Raw genomic sequence first — 26,351 nt, 5'->3', positions numbered from 1 at the left:
GTAAAAAAAAAAAAAACCTTCCCTTTCCTATGTTACTGGAACCTCATCTACTCTATCTTCAATTAACAGATGATTTAATTGAAAAGCAACTTTCTTCTTTAAAAAATATTTTATACCATTGGTTCTATTTCAACATATATTACTTAATCTTACGTTCTTAATGAAAAATTAATATGTATATATAGTTATATAGCACCTCTATCTCCCAGTTTCAATCAGAGAATATTAGCCTAACTTAGAAAAGAAACAATTAGCAAATACGGATGCCTAATCACATTGATCAACCTTGCCCCTAATATCCTCCAGAACTTTCTTCCCAAAGCCACACAGAACTTAAAATTCCTCCACCTTTAGTTTCAGCACAGTTGAATTCAATCTCTCTCATCAATTACAACAGTCTTGAATAAAGTCTTCCTTTTTTGTTTCACTTGTTCAATGCAATTTCTCTTTGACAACTGTACTCCAATTACTATTATTAGTCATGTATACTCCCCATTAACAGTACTCAAGAGTTCTCATTTCTCAACATGATTAAATAACATCACAAGGTTGATCTTTTAAATATTTGCCAATTTGCACGTGTGAAGGGCATCTCATTTGAATATCCCTGGTTACCAAGGAATTTAATATCTTTTCAAATGTTTATTAGAAACATTTTTTTTCCTGTGTGAAATCTCTGTTCATATGCTATGCCCATTTTACATGTCATTTGTCTTTTCTCTTTATTTATCCTGAATACTAATCCTTGTCAGTAATATGTCTCAAATATGATTTGATCTAGCCTGCCTTGATGACTGAATCTGTCATAGTCTCAATATAATTTATCAGCAGGAATCCCAAACTGGCAATACAAGATCTTGTTCTAAACTATGGTTCAGGTAGCAGCAACATAAAATCACTTGTCAAGGTGCTTAGGGGGGGAAAAAACTGTCAATCTAGAAATTCATACCCTGCTAAAAATTATAATTCAAAAGCGAAGTCATAATAAAAATTAGATGGTGGCGGTAATTTTCCTGATGCTTTTCTGTTTTAATAAACCATCAGTTAATATGCCACAAATTCTTTGAGATTCCACCAGCATTTCACAGTTTACATGACGTAGATATTCCTTTTGGGGGAAAATGTCTCTAAAATGTGACTCTATCCAAGTATTAAAATAAAATAAAATAAAATGAGGCTCTGTTTTCCACAAAGGAATCAATAATGCTAAAATTAAGAATTCTAATTTCTCCAAAGAACAATGATATATAACCAAAATACATTGTATATTAACCATCATTTTTATCAATACTTATCCCTTTGATTTAGAACCATTACTCCCTTCATAAAAGCCATCTTTTTAATCAAATTATATATATATATATATATATATAATATATATAAAGCTTATTATTTGACTATGTGCCTTAAAATCACTGCCTATTTTGATTTTAATAAAGATACTTATTTTTACCTAGGTTTTCACATTGCAAATTTGTTCCATTGTTATTTGGGGGATTTTGGTTTGGGTTTTTTGGGGTTTTCTTTCTGTTTTTGTTTTGGGTGTGCAGAATGCCACATATAACATAAAGTGATTGTTTTTACTCATGACCATTGTCACCAATTTCAAAGATAATATGGAGAAAACAATAAGGCACGATGAAGTTTTCAGTAAAAATGCTAAGATTTTCGCAATTTTGGGAAATTGTTTATTTTGGGAAATCCTCCTCATGTGGTATATAGAATAGGGAAATGGAAAGAATGTTCCACTAGAGGACTTATTGATAATTTATATACCACATTTTACAAATTCCACATTGTTGCTGTCTCTATTAATGTATGGTTAAGCAGCTCCAGTTTAAAGATAAATCTTTTATTTCTTAGGAAATAAATTCTTAGGAGTATCATACAAGCATTAGTTTTTTTTATTGCAGATGCAAAATGTTTACCTTAGATATAATAGTAACTGAGGAAAATTATTATATGGAGATCAGGAACTATTGTTCTTAAAAAAGGTTTCTCTTGGGGCACGTGGGTGGCTCAGTCAGTTAAGTGACCAACTCGTGATTTCAGCTTAGGTCATGATCTCGCAGTTATGAAATCGAGCCCCACATCAGGCTCCATGCTCAGCATGCAGTCTACTTGAGATTCTTTCTGTCCCTCTCCTTCTGCCCTCCCCCCACTTGCTTGCTCTCTTTCTATCTTTTCTCTCAAAATAAATAAATAAAATCTGTTTAAAAAAGAGGTTTTTCCTCTCTTTTAAAAAGTACTGAATTTAAATAGGAACTGTATAATAATAACAAACACTTACATAGCACTGTTTTAAATACTTTCCTCGTGTTAATTAAATCTGGCGTAACTCTTATAAATTAATAACTTTTCCAAACCCCATCTAACAGATGAAGAATTAGCAGTACAGAAAAATAAATGGCTTGCCTAAAGTCACACAACTAGGAAGGGGGAAACCAGAACTGAAATTCAGGCATCCCATACTTATAACAGCCACACAACCCTGACCCCATTACCTTACCATGTTCCATGGCAGAGTCCAATCTTTCACCCACTGTTAATCTTTAATAAGGGCCTGGAATTTTTTTTTATTCCATGACCGATATAAATTATAAAAGCCAAATTAATTCAGTAACATTAAATTCAAAATAAAATAAATTGTACAAGTAAATTGAAACTTGAACATGTAATGGATCTCCTTAACTCAGAAAACAAATGAAATTGTTCACCATTTTTTCAAGGTTATAATAGAAACTCATAAGAAACCCTGTAGGGGCGCCTGGGTGGCTCAGTCGTTGGGCGTCTGCCTTCGGCTCAGGGCGTGATCCCAGCGTTCTGGGATCAAGCCTCACATCAGGCTCCTGCGCTGGGAGCCTGCTTCTTCCTCTCCCACTCCCCCTGCTTGTGTTCCCTCTCTCGCTGGCTGTCTCTCTCTGTCAAATAAATAAATAGAATCTTAAAAAAAAAAAAAAAAAAAAAAGAAAAAGAAACTCTGTAATTTCTTTGTACTCTACCCACAATCAAAAACCTGAGATTTATTAAGAGCAAATTCAGACATATTCATAACTTTTAAGGTTGGTTTGAAATCCAACCAGCTGCCAACTCTTCAAACTGTAATTAAGCTCTTGGAAATAAAACAAGCCTCATGTTTGTTAAAAGTCTTCTCAGTGTCTACCAGTGCTGGGCTAGCACACAGGCCAAAGCCCAGGATTCAGCAAGGGAAGATGAGGGACTGAACCCCATATCTGTCTATGCCACATCATTTCTCTGGAGCTCAGTTTCCATAGCTGTAAAATATGCACCAACATAGCCTCTTTTACCTGGCTAAATTACAATGAAGAGCCCATGAGACACTCACATAGAAGAGCTTTATAAAAGGTAAACAGAACAGCCAATGCTGCTAGAGGTAACTGTGACTACTACCATTACTAGGTACCTCTCCTTCAACTGGTCTCAATTTAAACTTAAGATGTCCCAAAAATAGTATTATTATGGTTGTGTTCATTTCCTATCATGGTAGCATATTACCACAAACAGTGGTGCAAAACAATACAAATCTATAATCTTGCGGTTCTGGAGGTGAAAAGTTTGAAATGGGTCTCATTGGTTTAAAATCAAGGTGTCAGCAGAGCTGTGTTCCTTTCTAGACACTCTAGGGGAGAATCTGTTTTCCTGCTTTTTCCATTTTCTACAAGCCACCTGCATTTCTTGGCTGGTGGGCCCCCTTTGTCTTTAAAGCCAGCAATGGCTGTTTGGAGTCTTTTTCACATTGTATTCACCCTGGTAATGACAATTCTGCTTCTCCTTACACATTTAAGGACCTCTAGGAGTACAATGGACCCACCTGAATAATTCAGACTCATCTCCTTATTTTAAGGTCAGCTGATTAGCTAACTTAATTCAATCTTCAATCTTAATTACCCTCTGCCATGTAACATAACATAGTCATAGATCCTGGGGAATAGGATGACTTTGGAAAGCCACTGGTCCGCCTGTCAAATAGTGATACCCAATTTTATTTAAGATTTTATTTATTTATGTATTTATTTATTTATGTATTTATTTGACAGAGAGAGAGACAGAGATAGAGACAGTGAGAGAGAGCATGAATGGGAGGAGAGGGAGAAGCATACTCCCCACTGAGCAGAGAGCTCTGATGCGGGGCTTGATCCCAAGACCCTGGGATCATGACCTGAGCCAAAGGCAGACGCTTAACTGACTGAGCCATCCAGGTGCCCCAGTGATACCCAATTTTAATCTTCCACGGATAATTTGTGTTTTCATTTTGTATTAAACATATTAAATATCACCCCATAAAAAATGAAATAAGTGTCATGAATGATTTCATTCTTTGAATACCACTTAAATTTTTTTTAACTTTCTTCCTTTGACAATAATATATAAGAAGGTAAAACGTATTTCTACTGCTTTCTGATTACAGTAAACTAAATTATATCAGCCTATTTCAATAAAATGGTCTAAAAAAGGTTAATATGTTGGAGTATGTTCTACGATAAATGAGAATATGTTTAGAAGGAAATTGTTAGATGGACAAATGTAAATACTTTTTCCTTTGTTCTAAGAGCCAGCATAGTATACATTAAAATACTAAAAAAAATCATTTCCTTAAAATCTCTTTGCTTTGCTTAGCATTTGATAGGATTTTAAATCTTTTTAAAAGACTAAATAAAAGAGATTTACTTTTAAAACAAACAATTTCTTTTTCAACACTCCAAGTAAAAAGACTATGAATTTCATATCTTGCAAAGTTAATATAATTTTCATCAGTTGACGCATAGTTCAACTTCTAAACCTTGAAAATAAATGAAATGATAAATAAATGAAACACCAAATCAATCTGCTTGGTCATGGGAATTCATCAGAATTCAAGGTTTTGTTCTTTGACATTAACCTTATTGATTTGGCCATTTTAACATCTCAGTTCCTCTTCTCATACCTTCAATTTTATGCTTCACTATTTCTGGGATTAAATTTCTATAAAGCCATAATATTAGGTATTTTCTTAGTATTTGCTTTAGGGGAAAAATCTATATTATAACCATCTTAACCTTAAAATTATTCTTTTAGGAAATCTTTGGGAAGAAGTTTGGAAAATCTAAATCTCTAAAAGACCTGTTTAAATATGCCCTTATTAAATTTCTTGATTGGTAAAGGTTGAGACAAAGACTTCTCCCATAAAATATTTACTCTTTATTTACATTAAAAAAATATTTCCCAACTTTAGAAGATCGACTATTCTCAAAGTATAAATTTAGGTTAGCAATGAGAAAATGAACAAACAACTAAAGAGTGCAGAAATAACTGAGCCAAATTCTTATTTCTTTATATACAAAACATGGCAAAGGTTTCAAACCTTTGTTTTATGGGTTTTCTGCCATCAGAACTATTTTTCAATATCTTCAAAAATTAATAACTGAGTATTTCTAGGACTTTTATCTTGATATTCCAAAGATTAATGATTGTTTATACAGACAACCTTGTAAAACTAAAAAATGTTCCATTAGATTAACAGCCATTGTGTTAATAGTAACCATTATACTTTATTTTAATATGAAGGGTAATAAAATAAAGACTTAGGAATATTATATTGTAGTTGGGAGGAAAGTTAGCAGCTGTACCTTTTAAAAACAAAAAAATAAAGAATTCAGTTGCAGCAGATAGTAAAATTTCCAACACTATTATTGTTCATAACATACTAGAAAAAAGTAGTGGTCATGAGGTAAGAACTTACAGATGTTCTTGATCTTTAAGTATATTCTATGTCTGCAGTTGAGGACTAGTTACATGACGTTTACAATATTTCAGGATTCAACCAATTCATGATTTAAAAAAAAATTATCTTAGATTTTCCTTCTTTTTGTCTCATGGACACCATAGACCACATCAAATTCATTCCTTCTACAAGAACTCTTTGCCACGCAAATAGAGAAGAGATTTTTAAATTACAGTTGACCCTTGAACAACACAGAGGGTTAGGAGTGCTGACCCCCTGCACAGTCAAAAATCCACGTATACTTTTTGACTCCCCCAAAAGCTTAACTACTAATAGCCTACTGTTGACTAGAAGCCTTACCAAACATAAACATTCAATTAACACATTTTTTTTCTTTTTTTAAGATTTTTATTTATTTGACAGAGAGACATAGCGAGAGGGGGAACATAAGTACGGGAGTGGGAGAGGGAGAAGCAGGCTTCACACTGAGCAGGGAGCCCGATGAGGGGCTCACCTGAGCTGAAGGCAGACGCTTAACGAAGGCAGAGCCTGAGCCACCCAGGCTCCCCGAACACATTATTTTCTATGTTATATGTATTATATACGTATTCTTACAATAAAGTAAGCTAGGGAAAAGAAAATGTTACTAAGAAAATCATAAGACAAAATACATTTACAGAACTATATTGCAAAAACCATTTATAACTGGACCTACCCAATCAAACCTGTATTGTGTAAGGGTCAACTATATTTAAGGCAAGATTCACATATAATTTTCTCACTTGATCTAGTAAGCATTTAAATATTCAATAATATGTTCTTCCTCTAATCACTTACAGTAACTATCAGTAGCACAGCATGGAGAAGGGTTCTGAGAAAGAATCCAAGCTTAACAGAGAAGTATCTTATACTTAGCACCTTTATTAATGGTCACAGGAGCACAAGTGGTGGCATGCCTGCTACAAAATCAATGCTCAAGTATAAAATATGTTATCTTGATCCTAATGGTAAAGGAACATGAACTGCTCGGCTGAATGATAACACTAATATAAAAACATTTCGTTTGAAAGTAAGTTAAATTCCCTTATCCACATCCTATAAGTGACAAAATAATTTGATATGTATTTGCCCACAAATAAATTTATTCATCAAATGTTTGAGTGAAACTAATACACAAGGCAAGGTGTCAGTAGTATATAGAGTACAGGAGAGAGGAAACAATCTTGTGATCTAGTAAACCAACATTTTTTTTTTTTGCATTCTGAAGATATGACAGACAATGCTTTATGAGTGTTATAAGAATGAACTCAAATAAGGCAAACATACAAACAATCATGTACGACAGAAACTGGTAAATACTATTACTGAAAAAGAGAATTATTACAGGAGTTTGGACTCAGTAAATTTAGAGTATCATGGAATAAAATATTTAGGCAGAGTAGTTAAATAAATTCAAGACAGTATAGTACTGGCACAAAAACAGACACAGAGATCAGTTGAACAGAATAGAGAGCCCAGAAATGGACCCAAAACTATATGGTTCACTAATCTTTGCCAAGAAGGAAAGACTATCCAATGGGAAAAAGGCAGTCTCTTCAACAAATGGTGTTGGGAAAACTGAACAGCCACATGCAGATGAATGAAACTGGACCACTTCCTTACACCATACACAAAAATAGACTCAAAATGGATGAAAGACCTACATATAAGACTGGAATCCATGAAAACTGTAGAGGAGACCACAGGCAGCAATCTCTTTGATCTCAGGCATAGCAACTTCTTGCTAGATATTCTCCAAAGGCAAGAGAAACAAAAGCAAAATGAACTACTGGGACTTTGAGATAAAAAGTTTTGCACAGCAAAAGAAACAGTCAACAAAACTAAAAGGCAACCTATGCAATGGGAGAAGATATTTGCAAATGACATAGCAGATAAAGGGCTAGTATCCAAAATCTATAAAGAACTGATCAAACTCAACACCCCCCCAAAAAAACAAAAAATCCAGTCAGGAAATGGGCAGAAGACATGAAGAGACATTTCTCCAAAGAAGTCATACAAATGGCCAACAGACACATGAAAAAAATGCTCAACATCACTAGCCATCAGGGAAACACAAATCAAAACCGCAATGAGATACCACCTCACACCTGTTAGAATGGCTAACATTAATAACTCAGGAAACAACAGATGTTGGTGAGGATTCAGAGAAAGGAGAACCCTCTTATGCTGTTGGTGGGAATGCAAACTGGTACAGCCACTCTGGAGAATAGTATGGAGGTTCCTCAAAAAGTTAAAAATAGAACTACCCTATGACCCAACAATTGCAATAGTAGGCATTTATGCAAAGGATACAAACATAGTGATTCAAAGGGCACATGAACTCCAATGTTTATAGCAGCAATGTCCACAATAGCCAAAATACGGGAAGAGCCCAGATGTCCAACAACAGATGAATGGATAAAGAAGATATGTTATATATATATCAAAATATTAATCAGACATCAAAAAGAATAAAATATTGCCATTTGCAATGACATGGATGGAACTAGAGGTTATAATGCTAATCGAAATAAGTCAGTCAGAAAAAGACAAATACTATATGATTTCACTCATTTGGAATTTAAGGAACAAAACAGATGAACACAGGGCAAGGGAAGGAAAAATAAAATAAGATTAAAAGAGTGAGAGAGGCAAACCATAAGAGACACAGAACTCTAGGAAAGAAACAGGGTTGCTGGAAGGGGTGTGGATAGGGGAATGGGATAATTGGGTGATGGGCTTTAAGGAGGGCACTTGATGTAATGAGCACTGGGTGTTATATGCAACTGACGAATCACTAAATTACACCCCTGAAACTAATAATACAGTATATGTTAACTAAATTGAATTTAAATAAAGATTTTTTTAAAAAAAATGAATTCATATAACATAGGAATGGGAGTGTTAGAGGATATCATATGGAAAACTACCTAAAGTCTGAGGAGAAACATGCGAATAATGTCATGAATTAGAACATGGAGGGAAGACTAAGTCGAGAAGAGCAGTAAGCATTTCATGAGCATATGGAATTAAGAAGGGCAGCGTGCCCAGTCTGATGTTCAGATGTGTCTAACTGTACATCTTAAAGAAGGTTAATAGATAGAAGAGGAGGAGTTTCTGGAAGAGAACAGTATAGGGCACAGTGGCTTTCACCTTTGCTGAGAAGACCTTGAGTGAACAGAGTTGAATGGAGCTGTATCCATTTCCTTCATGCAAATCTCCAGATCCAAATCTAATGTTACTTCTTAGCTGAATTCAAAGAGTGAACCGTGGGTTCCCAACATACAGAAAGATGGTGATGAAGAGCAGGTATTCTTGTGGTCAGAGGACCAAAGGCAGCTGGCACCTACAGTGTTCCACTTAAGGAGAAACTAGCTTTAACCAATATGCAAGTATGCAAATAATAAATACGTAAATGATTATTAATGTTAATGAAGTATTGTTAATTGGAAGTTGGAGTCCCAGAAATTGACTCTTCATAAGAAATAACAAGTGTTGGCAGAGATGTGGAGAAAAGGGAACCCTCCTGTACTGTGGGAATATAATCACTATGGAAAATAGCATAGACGTTCCTCAAAAAATTATAGAATTACCGTATAATCAAGCAATTCCACTTCTGGGTATTTACTCAAAGAAAATAAAAACACAAGTTCAAAAAGATATACGTAGCCCTTTGGTCCTGCAGCATTATTTACAATAGTCAAGATGCAGAATCAACTGAAGTGTCCACTGATGAATGGATAAAGATGTGGTATAAATGTACAATGGAATATTAATCATAAAAATGTAAAATGGAATATTATTCATAAAAAATGAAATCTTGCCATTTGCAAGGACGTGGATGGAGCTAAAGAGTATTATGCTAAGCGAAATAAGTCAGAGACAAATACCGTATGATTTCACTTACATGTGGAATTTAAACCCTTCCTGAAACAAACCCAATGTTGCAACCTGTCTAAAAATGACAGCCCTAAACCTGGCCTAAAATAATGTACTTGTAATAAATAATCATAATCCACCATCATCGCAAACCTCAGAAAAGCCAAGCAATGTTATCTCCTTGCAGTATCTAATTTGGTAAGAATTGTAGTCAGCTCTAGACATTATATTTGAATGGGACATTGGAAAAACAAAAGTTATCCAGAGACTAACCAGAATGGTGAAAAGTCAAGAAACTATGTGTCAATAAACAAACAGCATTTCTTTGCAGGTAAAGAACTTATGAGGAACATAAAATTTACATTCTAATATTTGAAGGATTGTCATGTGGAAGAACAGAAGTGGAAATTCTTTCTGTTTCAGAGGGCATAAAAAGATTAAATCATGTTTTAGCTCCATATAAGACACAATGTTAAAATAATGTTTCTATCCAGCCATAAAGTGGCTTACATGAAAACAAAGTTTTGTAAAGTATTGATCAAGTTAGTTTAGTTTTGTGCCACTGCAACAAAGAACCCCAAATCTCAGGGGCATACATACAGAAATGTATTTCTTATTAACACTACCTGTCCAGTGCCAGAGGCCCTGCTTACTGTAGCACGTGAGACCCCATATAGAAGAGTTTACACCATCCTAGGAAATTGTCATCTGAACACAAGTCTCCAGCAGTCATCACGGCAAGGAAAACAGCTTGAATCTCAAACTGGCTCTTAAATGTTCCTGGAAATGATTCACATTCTTACCACTTCAACTTCCTTGGCCAAAGCAAGTCTATGACTCTGTCTAATTTCAAGGAAATGGGGGAATGTAAAACCCCCAACTGCCAGAAAGGAGAGGGATATCAAAAGTTTCAGTGAGCACCTGTAACACTGACCATAACTCTCAGTAGGATTTATTTTTTTTAATAATAATTGTTTATTATATTATGTTAGTCACCATACAGTACATCCCTGGTTTTTGATGTAAAGTTCCATGATTCATTAGATGCGTAGTAGGATTCAATGTGAGATCAAGTCATTGCTAGGAATATTATAGAAAAGATTAGATCTCTAAGCCCCTTTAAACTCTAGGATTCCAGATTCTAAATTTATCAGGCAGTTCCTTTAGGATCAGGGATTTTGTTTCCCAGTGTCAAGTAAATAATTCTGGCTGTCAAAATCTCCCTAAAATAGGAAAATTATTATGCTCAATATTTAAATATACTGAGCTGAGCTTACAAGAGAATTGATCTGGAAGACTAAATATTGACAGGTCAACAGATCTAACCCTGATAAGTCTGCTGTTTTGTTTTGTTTTGTTTTTTCAAATATTACTGCAAATATTTACATTTGACTTCTACATAAGAATTGCTGATTTTCAGTAAAGTCTGAAAAGAGTGATAGTTGATAACTGGTCTTCATGTTCTATAGAATTTACTTGCAAGGTTTTGACCAACTTTTCTATCTTCCTCAGTAAAAGCGTAAGCTTAGCTAAATGGGTGGCCTTAAGTGCGGTCGGCTCTATTCTAGAGGTTTGATTGTGTCTTTGACTGTGTAAGAGCCACTTCCTACAGGTTATGCTGCATATATTACAATCTACCCAATTCATTTTCCTGAAGATATGGCTTAAATTGAGAGCAATTGCCCAGCTCATTTTTGCTCATTTTAAAGCTGTCATGTATTCAATTTTTCTTTAACTTGTGGATCAAACAAGGACAGCTACACATTTTCAATATCTTGGATCTGGATTTGTAGCTCTGGCAGAGGCCTTAGTGATTGCTTAGTTCATCCCTTTATTTTATAAACAAAAAATAAATAACAAAAGGTAGCACTTATTGAGAATTTACCATATTCTAGGCACTGGGCTAATGATTTTACATGTATTATCTCAGTTAATCTTCACAATAGCCCAATGAGACGGAACACTATTATTATCTCCGTTTTACAGATGAATAAACTAAGGTTAAGTATAGATCCATCATTAGTAGTTAGGAAAGGGTGATCTTTTTGTTTTCATTAAAACTCCTGGGCCAGTATATAGAAAAAAACTTGATACATCCTAGTGTTGACAAGGACATGGATAAATAAGCACATGCCATCATTCACTGTTAAGTATTGTGTTAATTTAGCTCAAGCTTTTTTACTTTGAATCTTCCCCCATTGTTCGATAGTTCTTACTTATCAATTTGAGAAAAGGTGACAAAACAATAACAAAGTCCAGGGGAAAATTACATGATCCAATGAATTAAATAAGAAAATGAAGACTGGAGATAGTCTAAACATGGCCTAATCTGGGAAAATGATAGCAAATTAAAATTAGTATTGAAGCTTGGGACCAGACTCCCTTACTGAGAAGTTTATGGAATGGTTTTTAGAGTAATGTTGGAAATATTTTCCCTAATTCTGATTAAAACCTTTAACTTAATACTGCTTATCTCTGGATGAAAGGAATTGTGTGATTTTTTTATTTACATTTTTCTTGGTACTTTTCAATATTATTTAATTTTCCAACTCAGTGACAATATACTTTATAAAATCAACAAGGAAATTTAAGCAAATGCAATCAGTTTCTTGAATAAACTACACTGGATAGGGAGAAGGCAAAAAGCAACTTTGTGCTTTCTGTGGCTCTCATTTAAGGAGCTGTTACACAGCTTGCACAGTCGGACTGTCCTCCCATTGCCGGGGTCCACCACTTTTAAGAATTGTCTGCCTTTGTCAACACAGACTTCAACCTGTTTGTTCAGTATCCCCTCTTCAAACACACCCCACAAAGTTGAAGCCTCTGTTCTACACAGGCACCTGTGTCAGGGCTCCCTCCAGAGATTCTGCATCAAGTGCCCTCGGCCGCCCATGTGAGAGCCTCTCTCTACCCAGTCACCACCCAGAGCGAGCACCCACTGTCGAAAACTGAAAGTGTTCTCCACGCTCAGCCCTGGTGCTGAAGTGGAAGGAGGCAGGGCACCGGAAAATGTGCTCCCTACATTCCAAGTTGAGCTCTGGACTAATTCTCCAGTAGATATTAATAGTAAGAGGCTCTGTATCACTGAAGAATGGATGCACCACGGGTTAAAGGCTTTGGCAGGCAGGACTGGAGACATAACCTTTATTCATCCAGCCATTTCTATGGGAAAACGAGTGGAGTTCAAAACAACTGACCTACAAATGATCTTTAGGAACATAACTCACCTGGAAACTGGGGACTGCTCTTACAACCATCTCCAGCCTGTCAGGTCAAATAGATTAGAGCCAAGACAGCAGCATTGATTTACAGTCTTGGCCCTGTTGCTGAGCCACTTTCTAAATCACATTTTTTATTCTTAAAATGAGAGGTATAATGTGTCTATTCTGACTACAAGGTTGTTGAGATAATAAGCACAGCTATTTCTGAGCAAATATGTCAGAAAATTGACAATACTTGTGTGTTTACTATTATCCCATATCATATATTATGGAAGGCACAACACATGTAATCGGTTATAGGGAAGTAGTTTCTGAGATTAATTGAACCACTCCAAAAGTATCATGATAAGCTCCTTTTTGGCCATTTGCTAATTTTTTTTTCTTAGCAAAAAAAATCTCTTTGTTGGTCTTAGCCTATATATTATTTTTAGAATCTTGGCATTACCCAAAGCCTAAGTTTAGGTGTATTAATTGAATGTATGACAATACACATATACATGTACACATTTTAGAAAGTCTTAGAATTTGTGATTTCTCACAGTTCTCACAGTTCCAAAGTATGGGAAGCCAAAGATCAAAGTGCTGGCAGAGTCAATGTCTGGTGAAAGCCCACTTTCTGGTTCATAGTTTGCTGTCAGCTCCATGAAACCTCACGGCGGGGGGGGGGGGGGGGGGTAGGGAGCCCTCTGGGTCTCTTTTATAAAAACATCCATCCCGGGCGCCTGGGTAGCTCAGTCGTTAAGCATCTGCCTTCGGCTCAGGGCGTGATCCCCGCAATCTGGGATCGAGCCCCACATCAGGCTCCTCTGCTGGGAGCCTGCTTCTTCCTCTCCCACTCCCCCTGCTTGTGTTCCCTCTCTTGCTGGCTGTCTCTCTGTCACATAAATAAATAAAATCATTAAAAAAAAAAAATCCATCCCATTCATAAGCACTCCACCCTCATGACCTAAGCACTTGCCAGAGGCCCTACTTCCGGAATCCATCACAGGGGCATTAGGATTTTCGCACAGGAATGGTGAGGGGAGATAAGCATTCAGACTACTGTAAAAAGATAATCCTAAATCTTGCTATTTTGCTGCCTTATGGGCCACTAACCTATTTCACACCTAACCAAGGTAACTTATTCCAACACTTTTTACTTTTTAACGTCTTCCCTAATGAACTATATACATCCTCGTTCCTCAAATGCTCTTGGAATCAGTTTTACCCTCATATTGGTTTTCTCATTTAATAATAAATTGGATAAAATCTCTGACAAGTATTCATTCATATTTGTGAAAGCCATGTTTTTATCTTGTCCAACACTGTATAAAAGTGAGAGTGAAAAAAATAGCTTAGACCTGAGAGCCTTATGAGCTTCAGGAAAAATAAACACCGAACATTTGCAATTGTCCTTCAGTTTCCACACAGTAATTACTGTCTTTGTGTCACAGAAGAATACAATAGGTGTCCTACCCTCAAACCTGTCCCATTTAATTGCCATTGATGGGTTTATTCTTATGTTCCAAATGCTCTCTTCAAACAGTGCCCGGCACATAGTAGGCATTCGGTAAATATTTGTTGAATAAAAGAACCAGTAATATCTAACTCTTATAACAACTTGCAAGGCAGATAGTATTATTCTAATTTTACAAACGAGAAAACTGGTGCACAGAGAGAATAACTGGTTAGCCGATAGCCACAGTGAGTAAGAGGTAGAGCAAGGATTCAGATCCAGGTGTGCCTGGCTCCAAAGACCACTCTCTTTACACTGTGCCAGATGGAAACACAAACCCAAATGTGCCCCAACATTTCCATTTTCAATAAAAATAAACACAGAGTCTCTGAATGTCAAAACAAACAAACAAAAAATACTACTTAAACATAAGGCCTTACAATTATGGCTCTTGAAACTAGGAGCGCTCAGGCTTTTTGGCCCTTGTACTTTCTCAAACCTCTCACCTTCATTCTTTACCCTGACCTTTGGCCCACAATGATCTTCAAACTGAGGTATGGGCTCGAAGATTTTCCAAAATATAGGTAGGCTTAGATACCTACCGGGTAAAAGCTTCCAGTTCTAAACTTCGACAAACTCATTCCTAAAGCTGACCTGCCTGCAAACTGCTATCGGGAAGTTATCCCTTCCCTTCTCACCTTTCTCCACTTTACAAAAGAAAGACACACTCTCCCCAGCCGTAAATGGTATTTTGGTGTATGGTTCCAGGGTGTGAAAACCAAAATCAAAAATAGGGACAAATCTAGAGCATCACGTTCATAAGAAAAAGTATCTTAAACGTAAATCCAAAGAAAGCTTCGAAAAGAAATATTCAGGAGGACCTTGTTTCATCCAGGAGACATATTCAAGACAAGTATCTATTCATCCGTGTCTTGTCTTATCCACCTATGTATCTATCAATCAATCATCCATCTATCAATCAATTAACCTATCTTAGAATAGAGAGGTGAGAAAAGTGTTTTAGGCAGATTTATGACTATGAATTTTAAAACAAAATCATACCTTTTCTGATGAAAAGTAACTCTGATTTGGCTGATTAGTTTAACAATGATGCCTGATTACCTGAAGGACATGTTCTATAAACTGAATAAGCTAAATCTACAGCTCCAAGATTTGAATAAAAATACACTTAATGTATGTATATTATATAAAATAAGCCATAAAATACATCCTTTGCAACTATTTAATTTTATGATTTTTAAGCTTGTAGTAAACGTTTTTAGATTTCCAGTTTAAAATGTATGGGAGGTATAGCCAGTTTTTTTAAAATTCTTTTGAGAACATGAGTACAAGAAGTTTGGAGAAAAGTGCCTAGTACTTTTCTTCAGCTACTTGCATATAAATGTCTCATTTACCTTGTCCCCGTTACACTTCACTGCCACCCAGCTAGAAATACCTACCGTATCTGTTACCTCCTTGACTAAGCTCAGGTCTTGGGCACTGCTGGAGAAAAAGAAAATCATGGTCTTCTTGGTGCCAGTATAGTTTCATGGCATTCAACCTGTACTGAGTCCTCCATGCTGCTTGGCAATTTGTGTGTGTGTGTGTGTGTGTGTGTGTGTGTGTGTGTGTGTGTGTGTGTGTGCATTTTAGCTTTCTTCTTTCGCACACAGCTACCAAGTTCAAACATTTTTCAAGCTCTTCAAACTTCCAACTCCCACCACCTCCTACCATCCCAGCCAGTGTGTTTTTTGTTTGTTTGTTTGCCTAAATTCAGACCCATCCCCATCTCAGTACAGCTGTTCTTGGGACTCTATCTTCCCTTGCCTTCTCAGGGATTTTTTTTCTTTCAATTATCCAACCCCAATCCTACCCTCTTACTTCATCTTCAAATTCTTCTCATCGACATTTGAACATACTTCGCTCTCACTCATTAAAACAAGCAAACAAACACAACAGAAAACAAAAGCCACATGTGCCTTTCCCAGATCCCTTACCTATCTGACACCATACCATTGTTCTACTCTCCTCACACTCACGCTTCCCGAAAGCAGCTCTCCTGCTCCACAGCTCACCACCCACATACTTCTTGCTTCGTAATGAAGTGATTTCTGCCCTCACCATTCCAAGGAAGCTGCTCCCTCCAGGGTACTGACAACTACCTTATTCTGAAGTCCTGTCTTCAACTCACTAGAGTAAGGCCTCTAATGAGCATTTCCTTCTCAAAACATTTTCTTTCCTTAGCTTCCTTAACCCCACACTCTCTTGATATACTTCTTACTCATCTCTTCACTCATTCTCAGTCTCTCTGGCCAATTTCTCTTCTTCTGTCCATTTGTTAAAAACCAGTGTCCCTAAGGATCAAACTCTAAGAATCTATGTGTTCATCCTGAGCAAACAGATCAATTTCCATGGTTTCCATTTCCACCTTTACTGATAATGCTCAAAACTGCATCTTTCATTCAAACCTCCTTTCTTAGCTTTAGTCTTATATATTTAACTATCTCCTAGACAGTTTCAATTATCTTACAGGTATCTAAAACTTAACATGCCTGAACATTTATACCTCATCCTGGTCCTCCTTCCTCAGTAAATGGCATCATACAGTCCATTAAGATTCCTTAACACTCCATTAATACTCATGGGAGTCACCATGAACTAACTCCTTGGTCTTTCATGTACTTCATGTCTAATGAATCACCAAGATCTGGACCTTCTTTTTCATAATGATCTCCTTAATCAGCCCATAGCCTCCAGTCCCCATAGCCACCTCTCTGCTTCAGGTTATGATTATCTCTCACTAGGCTGTTGCAACCAGCCTTGAATCTTCTCCACCTGTTTCTCACCCTACAACCAGTGCGTGTTCTAAAACACAAGTCTGATTATATAGTTTCTTTTCTTAAAAGCTTTCAAAGACTCCCCATCATCCTTGCCTCTTATTACTATTACTATTTTAATTAAGCTTTAAGGATAAATTCTAAACTCCTTGGCATGGCTTTCAAGGCTATTCTGAACCTGGCTTCTGCTCACCGTGACATATTCAGCTCTCCCCACTCTTCATTCCAAAGTACTTCTAAAGCACTTTTAGTTCCAAAATCTATCACGCTCCCCTGCGTGAGCACTCCTTTTGCCTCCTTCTTCTAGTTCTCTTGTATTTTATTTTATTTTATTTTTAAGATTTATTTATTTATTTGTTTTGACAGAGAGATAGCACAAGCAGAGGGAGTGGGAGAGGGAGAAGCAGGCTCCCCACTAAGCAGGGAGCCCGATGCAGGGCTCAATCCCAGGACCCTGGGGATCATGACCTGAGCCGAAAGTAGACACTTAACCAACTGAGCCACCCAGGCCACCCCACTGTCTTATATTTTTAATTAAGGTTTCAGCTCAGATGCTCCTTCCTCTAGAAAAATTTTCCTAAAACCTCAAATCCGGGTCTTACACCTTATCTTATATGCTTCTGTGACACATTGTTTTAGGTCCATTATAGCACTTACTCTATATTGATTTGTTACTGCTTACATGTCTACATCCGAAGAGCAGAGGGACATATGGATAAGGCTAGGGTACAACCACTGCCTGGCACATAGTAGGCATTCAACACATATTTTCTTACTGAATGACTATATCAAACTGCCAAACCTTGAGGATGGCTTATAAACCTCTTTAGTGCATAAATGCAAAGTTGTGAAATTGCTGACCTGAGAAAACTCACAGCTTGATCAAAAAAAAAAAAAAAAAAGTCATGCCAATCTCTCTAGCAAAGGTACCAAAATCTACACCCTTATCCATATCCAAATAACTTATCTGAGACCTAAAAGAGTAAAAAAAAAAAACAAAAAAAAAAAAACTAAAAGTTCCACTTTTACTAATTCATTCAACAATGAATGGTCACCTAACCCTGTCCTCATGAAGCATCAGTCTAACGCTTGCTCCATGAAATCCTTTGAATCCTGGACAAAAGCTGGGCCATCTTCAGCCTTTCAAATTTTATTATTTTGAGCCATCTAGGAGCAATTGCTTTTATACCAGTAGCAATATTTTTTAAATAGCATTTTTCCTTATATGTCAGAAAACCCAAGTTGAAAATAAAATTACGTTTCTTAAAACTTCCATGCTCCTGATCTTTTTCTCCCTTTCAGCTGTGCCAGAGGCATGAACTTTTATACCCCCAGTGCCAGTTAGGGAGACGATTTATTAAACACACTTAAATGAAAGATGACTTGGTGTGGATACACTTGGATTCACAGTCCATGCCTTGGGGCAGTCTTGGTACCAACTTTCTAACTAATTCAGAAAGAAAAAAACTTCTCTCATTATTTCAAGATAAATGTCTGAACATTCCAGCTCTTGTCAGCCTGCAACAAAAGTATCACAAACTAAAAATGGAGATACTGTTGTTCACATTTTCCTCTAGACTTTACAATGTTTGGCACATGAGCCAGTTGCAAAATACCAACTAATGGTATCTTTTGGCACTTCTAGGTAAAGCGTCCAATGTCCATTTTATCGAACTCTTTCCTTTCTTTACAGTGATCCCTGTACAATATTACCACTCAGAAGTTATGTTGGAAATTATTTTCATTTTTTTCCTTTAGTTGATAAAATCTATTTAGAACAAATTAAAAAGCCATGATAAAAAGACAAATATTTCAATTTAATTTATGAAAAGGCCTATGCCCATTCCTGTGCACAGAGAACAGAAAATGACCCAACTAGTTGTCTCAGTTTAGCGATAGAATTTGCACATATGCATTTCATTTCCTTAAATTGACCCTAATTCAAGATGTCAGCCTGAAGAGTCAGCAAAGCTAAAATGCTGGGTCTTAAAGGAAACATATTCATATAACTGGAAAAAGGTAGGATGCCATTCTTTCATCACTGCTTTGAATAGAGAAGCTATTTCTCAATGACAGGGATCCTTTATAACGGAAAATAATTTGTACTGAATTCAGAAACTGTAGTGCTTTGTTTGGCTTCATTGATTGTATAAAGGACCTCTTTATGTGAAACAGGTGGAGCTCAATGAATTGAAATAGTCCAGAAACACATCAAATCTTTCCTCTGGTGAAAAGTAAATTTAAATTGTGAGAAAATTACTTCCTTTATAAAAATTCCCGAGATTCTTGTTCCTGATCATTTCAAAATTCCATGTAGTTTTGGTCTTCATTTATTTCAGAGAAGTCATAAATGGAACTATTCTCCTTATGTTAAGAAATATCAGCATCCCAGATATCAAGATACAGATATGGTTAGGCCTGTGACACTTGTCTCCTTTGTGTCTAAGAGAAATTAGGTAAGAATTAACAACTGCATATAAGTAACAAGTTTATCACCTATAGAAATGCCTTATATGTTGGAAATGAGAGAACTTTTTCCTCAGAAAGATGTTGCTAGGATTAAATACCTAGCTTATATATAACAGGGAAAAAAATAAGATGAACATACTTTAAAGCACAGAAAGACTCTAGCAGAAGTACAACTATATAGGTTCATATCAAAACTAAAATGAGGGTGCCTGGGTGGCTCAGTTGGTTAAGCATCTGCCTTTGGCTCAGGTTATGATCCCAGGGTCCTGGGATCGAGCCCCACATCAGGCTCTCTGCTCAGCGGGGAGTCTTTCTCTCCCTCTCCCTCTGCCTGATGCTCCCCCTGCTTGTGCTCTCTCTCTCTCTACCCCAAATAAATAAATAAAATCTTAAAAAAAAAAAAACTTAAAATGAGCAAAGAGTGCATATGAGTCATTTGTACAATTCATTTATAAATCACAAAAATGGTGGAAAAAAGTGGTGAACAAAAATAAAACTATTAATAACTAAAATGTTTTCTCAGAGTGATTCTGGTTTTTATATTCCTTTTTATTCTCTAGTGGCATGAAAATACTTATATGCTGTAAAAAAAGGAAAGCAGAAAAAAACAGATCCACTGTAAATTATTTAAATAAAGGGAGAAAAAGGTGGGGAGCAAGGTTTACTATTTTTTTCTAAGTTACTTAGATATCAAAGCAATTTATGGGGTGCCTGGGTGTCTCAGTCCTTAAGCGTCTGCCTTTGGTTCAAGTCATGATCCCAGTATCCTGGGATCAAGCCCTGCATCGAACCCTGCATCAGGCATCCTGCTCAGCAGGAAGCCTGCTTCTCCCTCTCCTGCTCCCCTTGCCTGTGTTCCCTCTCTCGCTGTCTCTCTCTGTCAAATAAATAAAATCTTGGAAAAAAAAAAAGATATCAAAGCAATTTAATTGTGGTTTAAATGTGCTTTAAATTCAAAAAGGAAAAACATATATATATATATATATATATATATATATATATATATATATATATATATATATATATATATTATATAATCATTCGGAGTCAGCAGCAACCAGGCAGCCAAAGGCAAATATGGAAACCACAGGAGCAACAAGCAGACAGGACCACCTCTTCCTACTGAGTGGGGAGTGGCTCAATTGGAAGAGAGGTTGCAAACATCAAGAGAAAGAGAAATAGGTATTCATGGTAGGCATAATAATGGCAAAGGGAAAATAAGCTTGCAGAAGAAATTGAGGTTGTTAATCAGCTGACCTCAAGATAGATTGTCGTAAATTATGTAGGTGGGTCCAATGTCATCTCAAGGGTCCTTGAAAGTTAAAGAGGGAGGTAGAACAGGAATTGTTTGGGAGTAATTCAATATGAAAAAGACTTGACCATAGCTGCTGGCTCTGAGGATGGAGTAAGAGGGCCAGCAGCCAGGGAATGCAAATGGCTTCTAGAAGCTGGAAAAGGTAGGAAAATGAATTTTCTCCAAGAGCTCCCAGAAAGGAATGGAGCCCTGCCGGCATCTTGATTTTTTGCTCAGTGTGAACTATTTCAGACTTCTGACCTTGAAAACTATAAGATAATATATTTGTGTTGCTTTGTGGCACTTAATTTATGGTAATTTCTTAGTGCAGCAATAGAAAACTAATACACAGTACTTCACAGTCAAGACTGTGATGGAAAGGATTCCCAAGAGGCCAAGAGGGATAAATTCAAAAATGCCATAGTAGAAAATAAAAGAGGAAGACAAGAAGTTTAAGAAATGCAGAAAGAGGGCAAAAACAGAAGGATTTATGAATCTCAACAAAACTAACTTTCACCTGCAATGGATATAATAACAAAGGAAGGACAGACTACAGTAAAGAAGTTCCAGTTATTTAACATACAGTGTAATATTCATTTCAAGTGTGGAATTTAGTGATTCAACACTTACATACAATGCCCAGTGCCCATCACGAGTGCCCTCCTTAATCCCCATCACCCATCTAGCCCATCCCCCCACCCACCTCCCCTCTGGTAACCATCAGTTTGTTCTCTATAGTTAAGAGTCTGTTTCTTGGTTTGCCTCCCTCTCTTTTTTCTCCCCTTTGCTCATTAGTTTTGTTTCTCAAATTCCACATATGAGTGAAATATGGTATTTGCCTTTCTCTGACTGACTTATTTTGCTTAACATAATACTCTCTAGCTCCATCCATGTCACTACAAATGGCAAGATTTCATTCATTTTTATAGCTGAGTAATATTCCATTGTATGTATATACCACCTCTTCTTTATCCATTCATCAGTCAGTGGACACTTAGGCTGTCTCCATAATTTGGCTATTATAGATAATGCTGCTATAAATAGCAGGGTGCATGTATTCCTTCGTACTTTTATATCCTTTGGATAAATACCTAGTCATGCAATTGCTGGATCGTAGTGTAGTTCTATTTTTAACTTTTTGAGGAACCTCCATACCGTATTCCAGAGGGACTGCACCAGTTTGCATTCCCACTAACAGTGCAAGAGGGTGATTTGTTTATTGATGAGAAAATATAAACAACCTTTGGGGATGTGACTTTTCTTCAGTTAAATATGGACTATTAACCTCTCTTAATGCTGTGTTCAATGATAAGACCTAGCCTACGATGTTTTATGATTTCCAAAAGTCAGTCAATTAATGTTTGGAGAATCCTAAGGCACTATTTCTCACATCAAATGCATTAGCTGATAACTAAAAATAAACAAGAAATTCCATAGGAAATATTAAAAGGATATGATGGCAAGTTAATGATGCTATTAAAAAAATAAAGTTCAAAATGTAATATGTGGAGTTATTTTGAAATTGACTATCCCAGTTCCAGTCATGATGGTAAACTTTTAAGGATATCAAGTAAATGAAGGTATATTCCTATTGATTCTGTTTTACGTAAGTTTAAGAGAAGTCTTTGAAAGTAATGCCAAAAGCACATACTGACTTTTTTTTTTTAATATATGTTCATTAAACTATTAAGCCATCAGGAAGAAATTTCTATCCAGTTATTTTATTGTTTAACATTGCTTTCTTAAACAAAATAGAAACAAAAATAGCTTCTTCTGTTTCTGCATGATTTCTGAGATAAAATTAAGGTTTTAAGAAGATATCCAATAAGGTGTGACTTGAAAAAGAACAACCCATAGAATCACAATGACAGGTTAATGCTGGGAGATAAAGAACTCCTCCCTACCCACAAAATTCCAGCATCTCAGAGATGGAAGGGCCCCTAGAAACCCCTAGATCAAGTTATAACGTACAGCAAGAAATCCTGCCACCACTTGCTGGACAGGTTGTCATCTAGACTCCAGTTGAACATCTTCAGCGAAGTAGAGATCACCAGCTCCCAAGCACCTACTATTCCACTGTTTGTTCCAAATTTAACTTCTACCCTTATTCTCAGTTCTATTTTCTAGATGTCAAACCCATGTCTAATCCTGTTCTCCATATCGTATCTTCAAATACTTCAAATTATATCTTCAAACACCAACCATCATGTCCCCCATGAGTCATCAGCTCCTTTTTAAAGCCAAGTAGTACAGAGCAAGCATATGTATACAAGTCTATTATGTTGGACCCTCCTACATAATCTGATGATTAGTTAGTACAATAACTTGTTGATGCATTCATCAAATGTGTGCTGAGTGCCTACCAGCTTCCTGGCAATAAAGAAAGACAAGTTCTCTGCCCTCATGAAGCCTAAATTTGTATAAGTCGGACAGTGAACAAATGAACAGGTAAATAAATAAAATTAAAAATAGTGATGAGTAAAAATGTATTAATTAGGGAGAGTATTTTTAAGATAAGACCTGAAGGATGAAAAGGAACTAGGTATGCAAAGAGCCAGGGAGGAGAACTTGAGGGCAGTAAGTGCAAAGAGTCTGAGGTAAAAAAGATCTTGGTCTCTTCCAAATGGTCCAGGTCAGTGCACTAAAACATCAGTGGAAAAGAAGTTGAAGTGGCAGAAATTAAAATAAAAGAAGCAGACAAACCCAAACCATAGCATGGAGCACGGATTTTATTCTATGTACAATAGGAGTCTACGTAAGAATTGTAAACAAGAAAGATACATAACCCATGTGCTATTTAAAATACCATGTTGGGGGGGCGCCTGGGTGGCACAGCGGTTAAGCGTCTGCCTTCGGCTCAGGGCGTGATCCTGGCGTTATGGGATCGAGCCCCACGTCAGGCTCCTCTGCTATGAGCCTGCTTCTTCCTCTCCCACTCCCCCTGCTTGTGTTCCCTCTCTCGCTGGCTGTCTCTATCTCTGTCTAATAAATAAATAAAATCTTAAAAAAAATAAAATAAAATAAAATAAAATACCATGTTGGTGGCCTTGTGGAGAAGGGACGAGGGGAGGGCAAGAGCAGAAAAAGAAAGACAATTTAGGAGGCTCCTGAAGTGAAAAATGATGAAGACTTAACTAACATGGCAGCAGCAAAGACTGAGAGGTGTGAAGAGATCTGAAGCATGTGACTGGAGAATGTAGGGATGGGAGTTTGGGATAGTGATGTGGATGGTGAAGAAAGATGGAAAATAAAACACAACTCCTGGGTTTTCAGTTGGAGCAACTCTGGACAGGAGATGAGAAGAGGAGCCATCCAGGAAGACATTTCAAGTAAGCAAATGGACAGATGATCTGAAGCTCAGAGAAGAGGTCTAGCTGGAGCTCAGAGGAGAGGTCTACTCAAGATCAACATATAGATGGTATTTAAAATCACAGAAACAATAAGACAACCTAGGAGCACGTGGGTGGCCCAGTCAGTTAAGTGTCCAGCTCTTGGTTTCACCTCAGGTTGTGATCTTGGGGTTGTGAGCTCACTCAGTGGGGAGTCTGCTTCTCTCCCTCAGCCCCTCCCCCCAAATAAATAAATAAACCTTAAAGAAAAAAAAAAAAAAGAAATAAGAAGATAACCTAGAGAGAGTTTAGAGAAAGGAATATGAGAGCTCAAGATTTAGTCCTAAAGAACTGCAACACTTAGAGGAAGGAAAGATTACAAAGGAAGCCAGTAAGGACAGAGGAGCCAGGACAGAGTTTAAAAAAGGAAGAAGGGGCCAGCTGCCATCGATGGTGTTGGAGAAGTGGACCAAGATGAGAGTAAAGTGACCATCAGCATCAGGGAGATGGCTGTGACCTTGACAAAAGCAGTATCTGTGGACTAGTAGAACTAGAAGCAGGCAAAGTGGTTTTAGGAGTGGATTAAAGGTGAGAAAGTGAAGGGAGGCAGGTAGAAGACTGGCATATAGAAATGGAGGAAAGAAAGGGGATAGCAGCTAGAGAGGAAGAGAGGTCAGGAAATGGTTTTCTTTATTTTTTTTAATTTTTGTTGTTGTTTTTTTTTTCCTTAAAATGGACACTTACATGTCATAAAAACTAAAAGTCAGTGATTAAAGCACACGTGACATACTTCTGCTCTAGGCCAGCAGTTTTCAAACTACTTTCAACAGAAGGCTGGATTTCTGGAACGGTGCCTTGTGTCTGCTTCAAAAAGCAAGGCAGGCTTCCCTCCTTACAACAAAAGTAACTCAAATTTAATCCATTTTATGTCTGGGGATTTAGAATAAGATGCCATCTGAAAAATCACTGATCTGAGGAGAGCACAGGGCAGCCAAAATATCTATCATGCAGGCCTATTAATGACAGAATACCTGATGAATCCATAAATGGTATATATTCTTAATTATGTCACATAATAGCTCTTCAGGCAAAACATGATGATAAATTGTAACGGTAGCAAAGTCTCAGGATGCTAAACAAGTCTGTCATTGTTTCACAGTCTCTTGGCAATGATAAATTAAGTAGCTTCTTTTACCAAATTCTTTAGGAACTTCAGTATACTCAAACCTTGATTTTCAATAATTTTAATTAATATATGCCACAGTCAATAGGTTTGATAAACTTGAAACATCTCAAGCCTGTTTTAATAAAATTGACTTACAAAATAGAAAGAAAATTTCATATGGGTTTTGACAACTGTGCAGAATAATTCTTTATGTACTTGGGGTACTCCGTACACACACCTTTTTCATAAAGAGATTTCCTGAGTTTTAGATATGCAAAATAAGACTTGAGCAATAAGGGCACAGTTTATTTTTTTAACCACTTGAGAAAAACAATGACTGGGATTAATAGGGAAAATGAATAGATTTGTGAGAAATTTGTTCCTAAATTAATGAAAAAAGTAGTTTTCCAAAGGATATTTATGATGTCTATGCCTTCAATAAACTATTATGAATTCATTGTGTTGATTACTAAAAATTTGCACTGATTTGATATTATACCACTATGGCTCTGTTTCTCTACAACAGGATTTCTCAACTCAGCACTATTAACATTTTGAGCAGAATAAATCTTTGTTGTGGGCGACTGTCTTCTATATTATCGAGGGTTTAACAGAAATGTTGGCCTAGATCCACTAGATGCTAATAGCACTCCCCTACCCTAAAGTCACAGCAACCAAGTATGTCTTTAGACTTTGCCAAATATCCCCTTAAGGTCAAAATCACACCCACTTGAGATTTTGCCCTATAAGATAATGTGATTTCTTATTGTGGAGTTAAGCTACTATTTTTATAATTCTCAGGAACACTTGGGCTCTGACTGAACAGAATAAAGGTACTGTGACATTCAGACCCAAATATTCATGTAACTGTAATAGAGGGAAGTAAATACATCTTCGATGTGACTACATAGCATGATGACTGGTTCAAAAACCCATGCAGAAAAATAGAAAATCTAAAACA

General features: G+C 36.6%; 1 long non-coding RNA gene across 6 annotated transcripts in view; it reads right to left on the bottom strand.

The window, feature by feature from the left end:
- LOC123793671 (uncharacterized) overlaps window positions 1-26,351 on the bottom strand; it is a 628,690-nt gene that overhangs the window by 401,223 nt on the left and 201,116 nt on the right. The window lies entirely within an intron of this gene.

Source organism: Ursus americanus, chromosome 35, assembly GCF_024610735.1.
Source record: "Ursus americanus isolate L20-20 chromosome 35, mUrsAme1.1.p, whole genome shotgun sequence".
Lineage (NCBI taxonomy): Eukaryota > Metazoa > Chordata > Mammalia > Carnivora > Ursidae > Ursus > Ursus americanus.
This window is presented reverse-complemented; position numbering and strand designations above follow the sequence as displayed.